We start from the raw sequence: 12,157 nt of genomic DNA, 5'->3' as shown, positions 1-12,157 counted from the left end.
CGCCAATTGGCCGTTCAATTCCACCATCATCCTCCTGTAGTAGAACAGCTCCAACTCCGATATCGCGAGCATCGATGGCAACTTTGAAGGGTTTCAAACCATTTAGTGTCTCTAAACCTGGTGTGGTGGTTAATCCTGTGGGAAAACTGTCAGGTGCCTCCTGGCATTGTTCTGTCCACCAACATGTTGGGTTCCTCTTCACTAACTCTGTTCGCGGTGCCACTACGCTGCTGAGGTTGGGAATAAATTTCCGGAAGATTCTGTTTAGTCCCAAAAATCAGAGCACCTCTTTCTTCGAAGTTGGTCATGGAAATTCCTCGATGGCCTCGTCTTTGCGTTCCTTGGGGTCAACCTTCCATGACCAACGTTATGTCCCAAGAATGTCCCCCCATCTTTGCAAATTCTGCTTTCTTTAAGTTTATTACCAGTTTGGCTTTCCATAATTGTTCAAAGAGCCCTGCCAACTGGACCATGTGGTCTTTCCATCACTCACTAAAGATCACTCCATCATCCAGAGAGACTGTACAGTTTGTTAACCCAGCTACAAGTCTGTTCGTGAGTCTTTGGAATGTGGCTGGTGCGCTCTTCATTCCAAAGGGCATCACTTTGAATTGATATCACCCATTTGGGGTTACAAACACAGAAACATCTTTCACTTTCTCTGATAAAGGTACCTGCGAGTAACCAGGCAGTCAGTTCAACCAGGTGATGTAACTGGCTTGTCCAACTATCTCTATACCGTCCTCCAGACTTGGGATTGGGTCTGAGTCTGATTTTGTTCTGGCATTGACCTTCCGATAGTCCACAGAAAATGGCTGAGCCCTGTAAGGTTTGGGAATGCACACGATCGGCGAACCCCACTCACTCTGACGCAGTTCGATGGTATCTTCACTGAGCATCATATCCACTTCCTTCTGGACCTGTGTGGCTTTGAGAGGGTTAAGTCTGTAGGGGTGTTGTTTTATTGGAACAGCATTCCCTCCTTCCAGCTCATGCACAATAGTATTAGTCCTCCCCATCTTATTCCTGCATATGCCCTCATATTGCTGTAACAAACCTTTTAGCTGGGTTCTTTGCTCCTGAGACAGTTAGCTCACTAACCTATCCCACTCCTCAAGGATTTCCTCATTGTTTAACATATTTTGAGACACATCAAACTCCACGAAATCTAGAATTGATTCCTCACTCTGTGGGGCAGTAATTAATATCTGTTTCTCCAGTTCCAGAGATTAGATTAGATTCCCTACAGTATGGAAACAGGCCCTTCAGCCCAACAAGTTCATACCAACCCTCTGAAGAGTAACCCACCCAGACCCATTCTCCTAACCTATATTTACCCCTGACTAATGCACCTAACACTATGGGACAATTTAGCATGGCCAATTTACCTGACCTGCTCATCTTTGGACTGTGGGAGGAAACTGGAGTACCCGGAGGAAACCCACGCAGTCACAGGCAGAATGTGCAAACTCCACACAGACAGTCGCCCGTGGCGGGAATCGAACCCTTGCCCCTGGCGCTGTGAGGCAGCCGTGCTAACCACTGAGCCACCGTGCCGCCCCCAGTCTCTATTATAGTCATATTCACACAATATCCCCGACACTGTTATTTTTCTATCCGGCATCTTTACCAGAGAGTTTTCCTGATTCAACTTTTTCTCAAAATGTGAGGGACCACTAAACCAGGCTTTGAAGGGATCTCCTACCCCTGGGAACAACACTAATATGTCACCCTCCCTCTCGGGAAAACGCCTGAGTCTGAGAGTTCTTATCTGCCACCTGCTTCATTCTATGCTGTGTCCCTTCACTGTCTCGCTAACTCACCGACCCAATATAATCTCTCCCTGACCTCAGATACATCATCCAAATGGGAGCTCTCTGACTTTGGGCGAGTTCATTTCTCTTTAATTCATTCCAAAGGGCCTCTCCCTTCATGCCTGAATATTATCTCAAAGGGAATGAACTGAGTCGATTCATTTGGGGCATCTCTAATGGCAAACAATACGAATGGGAAACCTTTATCCCAATCATTCGGGTCATCCTAACAGGACGTTCTTAACATGGTCTTCAGGGTCTGATCTCACCTTTCTAAAACTCCCTGGGATTCAGGATGGTACCCACTGGATTTAAAGAGCTGGATGTCTAAACTATCCGGGACGTTCTTAAACAGCCGAGCGGGAAAATTAGACCCTTGCTCTGACTGAATCTCTCTGGGTAGCCCATACCGTGGGAGGAAAGTTACTAACTCCTCTCCCACCCTATTTGCCTTGGTACTCCGTAATGGAATAAGAACATAGAACATCGCAAGGTCCAGCACAGAACAGGCCTTTTGGCCCACGATATTGTGCTGAGATTTAATTCGAAAGTAAAATATAGTAACTTAACCTACGCACCCCTCAACTCACTGCTCTCCATGTCCAGTAGTCGCTTAAATGACTCTGCTTCCACCACCACCGCTGGCAACGCACTCCATACACTCACAACTCTCTGCGTAAAGAACCTACCTACCTCTGACGTCCCCTCTATACCTTTCCCCTAATATCATAAAGCTATGACCCCTCATACCAGTCAATCCTACCCTGGGGAAAAGTCTCTGGGTACTGACTCTATCCATGCCTCTCATTACCTTGTACACCTCGATCAGGTCTCCTCTCTTCCTCCTTCTCTCCAGAGAGAAAAGTCTGAGCTTATTCAACCTCTCTTCATAAGACAAGCCCTCCAGTACAGGCAGAATTCTGGTAAACCTTTTTTGTACCCTCTCCAAAGTCTCTGTATTTTTCCTATAGTCAGACAACCAGAACTGGACACAGTATTCCAAGTGTGGTCTCACCAGGGACTTGTAGAGCTGCAGCAAAACCTCACAGCTCTTAAACTCGATCCCCTTGGTAATGAAAGCCAAAACACCATGTGTTTTCTTAACAACCCTATCTACTTGGGTGGCAACTTTGAGGGATCTATGTACTTGAACACCAAAATCCCTCTGTTCCTCCACACTGCCAAGAATCCTGACTTGAATCCTATATTCAGCATTCGAGTTTGACCTTCCAAAATGCATCACTTCGCATTTGTCTGCAGTCTGAGTAAGGAAACCCTCCTGAACACACCTGACAAAAACAGCTCCATCCAAACCATCGGCACTAAGGAGGTTCCAGTCAATATTGGGAAAGTTGAAGTCACCCATAACAACAACCCTGCTACATCTACATTTTTCCAAAATCTGTCAGCCTATGAGTTCTTCAATCTCTCTACTGCTATTAGGGGGTCTGTAGAAAGCCCCCAATGAGGTGGCTGCTCCCTTGCTGTTCCTAACTTCCACCCATACTGACTCAGTAGACAAACCTTTCTCACCAACCTGTGTTTCTGTAGCTGTGATGCACTCTCTGATTCGCAATGCTACACCACCTCCTCTTCTTCTACCCTCCTTGTTCTTTTTAAATGTTCTAAACCCTGGAACATCATTCCTGCCCGTGTGAAACCCACGTCTCCGTTATGACCCCAACATCATAGCCCCAAGCCCCAAGTTCATCACTCTTATTTCAGACACTCCTTGTGTTCAAGCAGACACACTTTAACCGATCCCTTTGTTCCATCAGGTGAGAAACCTTCCCGATAGATTCACCATATCCTGTCACTGCCCCATCTACAACTGCCCCCCTCTCAGATATGTCGCTCTGATTCCCATCTCCTTCCTAGAATGGCAAATTCAGGAAAATGACAGGGACAATTAGCCATTTGGACTCCGAACTGACTTGAAGGTAGGAGACGGAAGGTGGTGATGGAGGGTAGCCTTTCAGACTGAACGCCAGTGACCAATGGTGTGCCACTGGGATGGGTGCTGGGTCCACTGCGTTTGTCATGTATATAAATAGATTGGATATGAACAGTCAAGGTATGGTTTGTAAGCTTGCAGATGACACCAAAATTGGAGGCGTAGTGGGGAGTGACAAAGGTTGTCTCAGGGTACAATGGGATCTTGATCAGATGAGCCAATGGGCCGAGGTGTGGCAGATGAACTTTAATTTAGATCAATGTGAGGTGCTGCATTTTGGAAAGGCAAATCAGGGCACGATTTATACACTTAATGGTAAGGTCCTAGGGAGTGTTGCTGAACAAAGAGAGCTTGGAGTGCAGGTTCATAACTCCTTGAAATTGGATTCACAGGTAGATAGGATAGTGAAGAAGGTGTTTGGTACGATTCCCATTATTGGTCAGAGTATTGAGCATGGGATTTGGGATAACAGGTTGTGATTCGGCCCCTTTTGGAATGTTGTGTTCTCTGCTCAAAGGAAGGATGTTGTGGAACTTGAAAGGGTTCAGAAAAGATTTACAAGGATGTTGCCAGGGTTGGAGGATTTGAGATATAGGGAGATGCTGAATAGGCTGGGACTGTTTTCGCTGGAGTGTTGGAGGCTGAGGGGTGATCTTATCGAGGTTGATAAAATCATGAGGGGTATGGATAGGGTAAATAGACAAGGTTATTTCCCAGGGGTGGGGGAGTCCAGAACTAGAGGGCAGAGGTTTAGGGTGAGAGGGGAAAGATATAAAAGGGACCTAAGGGAACTTAAATGCCTTTCCAAGTAGATTTTCCACACATATTGAAACCTCTGCCTTTACGACCTCTCTCAAACCAAAACAAGAGCCAACTAACCTTGTTAAAGGAGCAGCATCATCGCACAATACAAAGAGGAATTGTAAGGTTTATGTTTGAACTTTGGTTCTTTACTTCTCTGCTTTGTCCCGAAGATTATGGGCCTCTGTCCATTTCTACCTAAGACTGTGTCCGGAACGGTGGCCTTGTATATTTTCCACTGTCCTCATGTACTTGAGTACACATGACAATAAAGGAAATCTAATTCCCTGGAAATTAGTGACATTTCATTCTTCAAAATAGATTCTGTTGTGTAATAATCCTCAGAGGAAAATAGTTCATTTGCTGCTTGTTCAGATCACTGAAACTAATGTAATTAGTGATTCAACCAGCTTTATATTCTCACCAGAACGTCAGCTTCCAAATAACATGAACTTGTGTTGACAATATTACTCTATTTAGGTGGACAGATCATTGCCTCCCCAGGAACAGCCAGACGTGACTGGGACAGAATGAAATACTCAGCCATCTTACAGGCAGTGCGCATTTACTACCCAATTCTTGCAGCTGTTGGTATCATTGGTAAGTCTTTTAAATGATCCAGCAAAAACTGAAGGAACAGTGATGTGTTTCCAAGCCAGGAAGGTGAGTGGCTTGAAGGGAACTTGTAATTTTTCACCACATCTACTGTAATTGAGTTAATATATTAATCTGAGGTAATTGTTGTGAGTTAGCAGACATGCACGGTGGCTCGGTGGTTAGCACTGCTGCCTCACAATGTCAGAGATCCGGCTTCAATTACACCCTCAGGTGACTGTCTGTAAGGAAGTTGCACATTCTAGCCATGTATGTGTGAATGGTGAATTGGGCGTGCAAAATTACCCATAGTGTCCAGGGATGTGTAAATGAGCTGCATTATTCGGGGGAAATGCAACAGGGTAGGTGCCTGCTTCGACACTGTACAGTTTCTATGTTAAGCGAACGTCATTGCTATGACTCCGATAATGAAAAAGGTCTCCCTTTCTTTATTTTTCATCCAGTTAACTCCGTGGCAATTGTGATCCTGATTCGAGGCAATTGTGGGCTCTCCAAATGCGTCACTCGCTATTTGTTGGCAATGACTTTTGCAGATCTGCTTCTTGTCATCCTTAATATCTTACTGGACCGAGTTAATGTTCTGCATTTCCCGGTTACTTTCTTATCCATCACTCCTGTCTGTGCGTTGAGAACCGTTCTGTTTCTTGCAGCTCTGGACGGTTCAGTTTGGTTCACAGTTGCTTTCACATTTGATCGGTTTGTACTGATCTGTTGCCAGAAACTAAGCGCAAGATATTGTCACGAGAGAACTGCTTTTGTCGTTATAGCAACAGTGAGTGCGGTGGGTTGTTTGCGGTCAATTACTTGGTATTTTGTATTTGTTCCTGCAATTATTATTGACAATGTGCCGTGGTTTTGCATGACAGTACCAGACTACTATACATTGTTATTTTGGAAAGTGTATGTCTGGATAGACACCACATTTATACCTTTGCTCCCAATTGCATTGATTTTGATATTCAATGCTCTGACTGTTAGGCACGTTATAGCAGCCAATCGCGTCCGCTCACGGCTCCAGATCCATGCAAATGGAGGGAATAATACTGATCCAGAGGTGGTAAACCGGAGAAAATCCATCATCTTGCTCTTTGCGTTGTCCGCTAATTTCATATTGTTCTGGATGACACATGTCATACGCCGTTTCAGCTTTCAAGAGGTAAATTATAATTATGAAGACAAGACTTTAAATACTCCAACGTTTGTCTTCCAAGAAATTGGATTCATGTTACGGCTTCTAAATTCATGCACCAACACCTGCATTTACGCTCTAACACAGACTAAATTCAGAGAGGAGTTAATCGATGGAATCAAATATCCATTTACTCGACTTGTTAAGGTCTGCAATCAGAATACACATTTGACCACTCTTTGAAAATGTATTTTCAGCCACAAAACAGGATCTCCGCTTTGGAACAGCTTGTGGAACTTCCCCTGGTGGCATCAACTGAGAGGAATTCTATGTCCTAGTAGAGTCATAGAGTCATAGAGGAGTACAGCACGGAAACAGACCCTTCGGTCCAACCCGTCCATTCTGACCAGATATCCCAACCCAATCTAGTCCCACCTGCCAGCACTCGGCCCGTATCCCTCCAAACCCTTCCTATTCATATACCCAACCAAATGTCTCTTAAATGTTGCAATTGTACCAGCCTCCACAACTTCCTCATTCCACACCCTCTGTGTAAAAACGTTGCCCCTTAGGTCTCTTTTATATCTCTCCCCTCTCACCCTAAATCTATGCCCCCTAGTTCTGGACTCCCCCACCCCAGGGAAAAGACCCTGTCTATTTACCCAATCCATGCCCCTCATGATTTTATAAACCTCTATAAGGTCACCCCTCAGCCTCCGATGCTCCAGGCAAAACAGCCCCAGCCTGTTCAGCCTCTCCTTGTAGCTCAAACCCTCCAACCCTGGCAACATCCTTGTAAATCTTTTCTGAACCCTTTCGAGTTTCACAACACCTTTCCGATAGGAAGGAGACCAGAATTGCACGCAATATTCCAATAGTGGCCTAACCAATGTCCTGTACAGCCGCAACATGACCTCCCAACTCCTGTTTATAACATTTCTCTCCATATCAGGAATTAGCCAAGAAAAACAATCTCTGAATTACCTCCAAAGAAATCACAACTTTCCTGAAATAAGGGGACCGAAACTGCCCACAGTGCTCCAGACGGGATCTCAGCAGCACCTTTCACAGTTACAGGATGATTTCCATGTTCTTATACTCCAAGCTTCTGAAAGTAAGGGCCAATATTCTGTTCACCTTCCTGCACGCTGTGTGCTAGCTTTCTGTCTGCCTCCTGACCTTGAGGCTGCTTCGCTATTTCTGCACTGGAACAGAATGAACACAGGAAAATTGTTGCTGTAGGATTGTGTGTTGTAAAAAGCCTCGATACAATTCTTTTCTGTTGAGATTCTCCAACAGCAACAGGTTTCAACTCATTTAGAGAACAAGAGACAAGTCTTCGAGTATTCACAGTGATTGTGACCAGGCTGGTGATTTCATTGGAGATTAATCCTTTTGCCCAGACAATGCAGCTTTCCCTCACACTGAGATTGGACAGAGGGAAGTAATTCATGGAAGGAAGAGAAAAGAACTGAAGACGCTGGACCAAGAGAAGCAAGTCGTGCAAACCAGTGGGGAAGGAATTGGAGATTAAATTTCACTTTGAACAGGGATCACATTTGATGAGGAACATGAACTCAGCTTCTCCCTGCACAGCTCCTGCCTGAGAACCTCTGTGCTGCCAGCATTTTCCAGTTCTACACTCAATCTTGAGCATTCCCAATATTTTCGTGTTAATTGAACAGTCAGCATTTGTGTGAATGTAAACTACATAATGGAATTCGAATTTTCTCCCTCTCAGTCTGATGGCCGCACTCTCTGCAATGTGGTTTTCAGTCATTTGGAAAGGACACTGAAACCAGCAAGATTAGCTTTGTCAGTCCAATGTTCACTTTGTTTAATGCCCGGTGCATTAATAACCAACTCCACCAATCAGTGACCAGGGTCAGACACATCCAGCTTGGACAGTCTGGGTGAGACCAGCAGTGGTGGTCCATACCTCTGAGCAAGGAGACTCGAGGACAAGTTCTCCAAAGGTGTATAATAATGTTGGGAAGAAAATATCTACAAAAACTAATGGACAGTCTTTGAACCATTGTAGGAGGGACCAACTGACACCATCCCAATAAACCCTGAACAAACAGAACAGCTGAACTGTAACCTCCAGCTGATCCAACAATTCACGAGTTCCACAATTCAAAGCAACACATCCTTTGGTCAGTCAATGCTTACACTCAGTGAGTAACAGCTAGTGTACCTCACCTGAGAGCTGAGACTGCCCCCTGCTCTGTACGTTCCTAGCTCTGAGCTGTGCAGAATGGTTTTTTTTTTCTCTTACATTGATTAAAGTGAATTTGGATTTCACTTTAAACATTTTATGAACTCATTATTTGTTAAACTTGTCAGTATTCTGTATGTCTGTGTGCTTCATCAACACTTAGCAGCAGAGGGAGGTCAGGGTGTGTGTGAGAGAGACTGTGTGTGTGTGCCTGTGTGTGAGTGTATGTGTGTCTGTGTGCATGTATGTGTTTGTGTGTGCCTCTGTGTGAATGTATGTGTGTGAGTATATGTGTGTGTCTGTGTGTGAGTGTATGTGTGTCTGTGTGTATTTGTGTGTGTACGTATCTGTGTGTGTTTCTGTGTCTGTGCATCTGTGTGTGTGTCTGCGCGTGTCTGTTTGTGTGTCTGTGTGTGTATCTCTGTATGTGTGTGTGTATCTGTGTGTGCGTCTGTGTGTGTATCTGTGTGTGTGTATCTGTGTGTGTGTGTGTCTGTGCGTGTATCCGTGTATTGCATCTGTGTGTGTGTGTATCTGTATGTGTGGGTGTGTGTGTATCTGTGAGTTTGGGTGGGTGTGTCTGTATCTGTGTTTGCGTGTAGCTGTGTGTGTGGGTGTGTATATCCGTGTGTGTATCTGTGTGTGTGACTGTGTGTGTGTATCTGTGTGTGTGTGTAACCATGTGCGTGTGAGTATGTGTGTATATCTGTGTGTTTGTGTGTAGCTGTGTGTGTATCTGTGTGTGTGAATGTGTATCTGTGTGTGTGGGTGCGTGTGTCTGTGGGCGTGTGTGTATGTAAATCTGTGTGTGTGTGTGTGTGTATGTATCTGTGGATATGTGTGAGTGTGTGTGTGTCTGGGTGTGTCAGTGTGTGCGTGCGTGTGTGTCAGTGTGTGTGGGTGTGTGTGTGTGTGCGGGTCTGTGTGCGTATCTGTGTGTGTGTGTCAATGTGTGCGTATCTGTGTGTGCGTCTGTGTGTGTGTATATCTGTGTGTGTGCGTGTGTGTATCTGTGTGTGTGTGTGCGTCTGTGTTTGTGTATCTGTGTGTGTCTGTGTGTGTGTATCTGTGTGCGTCTGTGTGTGTGTGTGTGTGTATCTGTGTGCGTCTGTGTGTGTGTGTGTGTGAGATATTTAGAATCCCAAGTGAAGGTGGATCATTCTGTGACTGCGTGAGTGACTGTTATTTACAGAGTCCAGCAGAAGGATATTGCTGGCATTTTAACTTCAAAAATATCCTTTATTCAATAAAAACATTGTGTATGTACACTGTCACAAACACAGCTCGATTCTGTACGGCATCACCTCAAAGGAACAAGCAAGCATTGGAGTTTGTCTCCCTCCAAACAAATCAAAGCCATCTCTTACTTGAATAAAACAATATTTACATCTTTTGAAACCTGGGGAAGATTCAATGACTGAACGGACCCTCATTTAACCGAGGGAGAAGGAGCTCAGGCACTGGTCAATCCTCACTTTGCTTGAGCAGCAGCTGTCCCTGGGCTTTAATGGGTCCTGCAGCACATAGTCATGGCCCTTGGGATGTGACTGTCCACAACACTCAGTTGGGGTCAGCTGCTTTTTTCTGGACGACCAACAGGTTTGAAGCAGACTAAAGAGCATCTCCCAGCGAGTTGATGGCCCTCCAGGAGCAGGCACCAGGCATTGTTGGTCTCGGTTCGCATCCCGCACAGAGCACAGATTCCCACGTCACCGAGCTGCTCGCGACGAACATCAACACAAACCACAAACCACTGCATCTTCCTCCAGATTCCCTTCACAAAGGCACAGTCCAGCAGGAGTTGTGTGGCAGTCTGTACCCGTGCCCCCCCCCCCAGCTCCTACAGCCATTTCAAGGACAGCGTGCAATTGTACAGTCCAACTGGACGTGCATTAAGGCTCTCTCTGGTAGGGCCCTTCTCACCAACAGCCAGCTGATGTTATGGTGTTGGTGAGAACGTTCTGCTGGTGGGACATTCTGCTAAATGATTTTGACCGTCTGCTCAGTGAACCACCCGACATGATCCACCCTCTCCCTTCCCCGCAGGGTCTCGAGGACGTTGTGTGCTGATCAGGTTGTGATGGACTGGTGGGTAAAGGGGTTTCTCTTTGCAAATTTCTCCAGGAGGGACAGGTGATGAGGAACAGTCCAACCTCTTTGAGCGTTCCACCACAATGTGTCCAGTCCCAACCTTCACAACCCCAGGGGACAGGTCAAACCTCAGTACACAGCGACACTTGGTGTTTCTGTACCAAAGATCGAGGTACAGCTTGATGCATTTACAGACAAAGATCGCTGTCAGGATGAGAGTAACATCCTGGGTGGTCTCCTTGCCTTATCCAGAACTTTGGACACAGTGGACCAGCAGACAGGGTCCATCTTTGACCTCCAGATGAAGAAGAAGAGATTTCCAGTGACTGAAACAGCACAGTTCCTGGGATGGGTCAGACCCGCGCCATGTCCAACAGAGAGATACAGTGCCTCACACCCGATCCGTAACTCTTTACCCACAGCGGAAAGGGAGCAGTGCTCTCAAAGCTCAGTTCCTGCCTTACCTTGGCAATACGCCCCTGTTCATGGCTTCGCTTTGGCCTTGATTTGCCTTTCCTCCCAAGGTCAGTTTGACCCCGATGCAGATACCCATGAGTCTGTGCAGTGACAGCACTTCCAAGCAGAAAACAGAAAATCCATCCATGTGCAGGAAGGCTTTGACCTGGTGGCTCCCACTGTCCAGAATAGTTACACTCCCTGAGGCTCCCATCCTTCCCAATGGAGCAGCAAAAGGTTCCGTACCAATTCCAAACGAGGCTGGAGAGAGTGGGCAGCACTGTCTGACTCCAGAGTTGATCGGGAAACTTCCTGATTCCCACCCATTGATTGAGACTGAGCGAACGATGCTGGGGTAGAGCAGTCGGATCCAATTGCCCGTTTCCCGCCCCGAAGCTGATTTTGGAGAGCACGTCCCTGGTGTGGATCTGCGAGACCTTATCAAAAGCCTTCTGCTGGTACAGGCTGATGAGGCAGGCACAGAGCCTCCCTTGTCCTACAGGTCGGCGATTCTATCCCTGAAGTGAACAAGGCTCTCTGAGATTGTCCTGCCCAGTACAGCATGTACCTGGTCGGGGTGATTCACCAGTCTCTGACAGACCTGACCCAGTCGGTGATGACGAGGGGCAGGATTTTGCAGTCTGCATTCAGCAGTGAAGTTGGTCACAGGACAGTCCGCTTCACCACAAACTGCTGTTCAATCTCCTCTGGGGGTTTAGAGACTCACACACACACCACCTGTTGGAAGATGCCTTTTACTCAATAAGGTTTAAGAAGTAGCAATTGACACATCCCACGTCAGATGGAAGATGAGCCAGAACAGTCAAGGATGTTGTGTGCTGTCAGAGGGGAATCAGGGATCTCGATCTTGTGGAGGAATCATCCTGCTCCCTCGTCTTTCTGAAATAAACATTCAACAAGTTCGACACTGACCTGTCGGCCAGTACTAAACATCAAATGGTCATCAATGGTGGTTCTATCACTGCACAGGTATTCCAGAGACCCAGGTAAAGTTCTGAACACTGGAGATCAGACCCACCAGAGCTGTCCAGGGTGGTCACAATCTAAGGAATTGCAAA

The sequence above is a fragment of the Chiloscyllium punctatum genome, chromosome 34 (assembly GCF_047496795.1).
Source record: "Chiloscyllium punctatum isolate Juve2018m chromosome 34, sChiPun1.3, whole genome shotgun sequence".
In the NCBI taxonomy this organism is placed as follows: domain Eukaryota; kingdom Metazoa; phylum Chordata; class Chondrichthyes; order Orectolobiformes; family Hemiscylliidae; genus Chiloscyllium; species Chiloscyllium punctatum.
Note: the sequence above shows the minus strand (reverse complement) of the source record.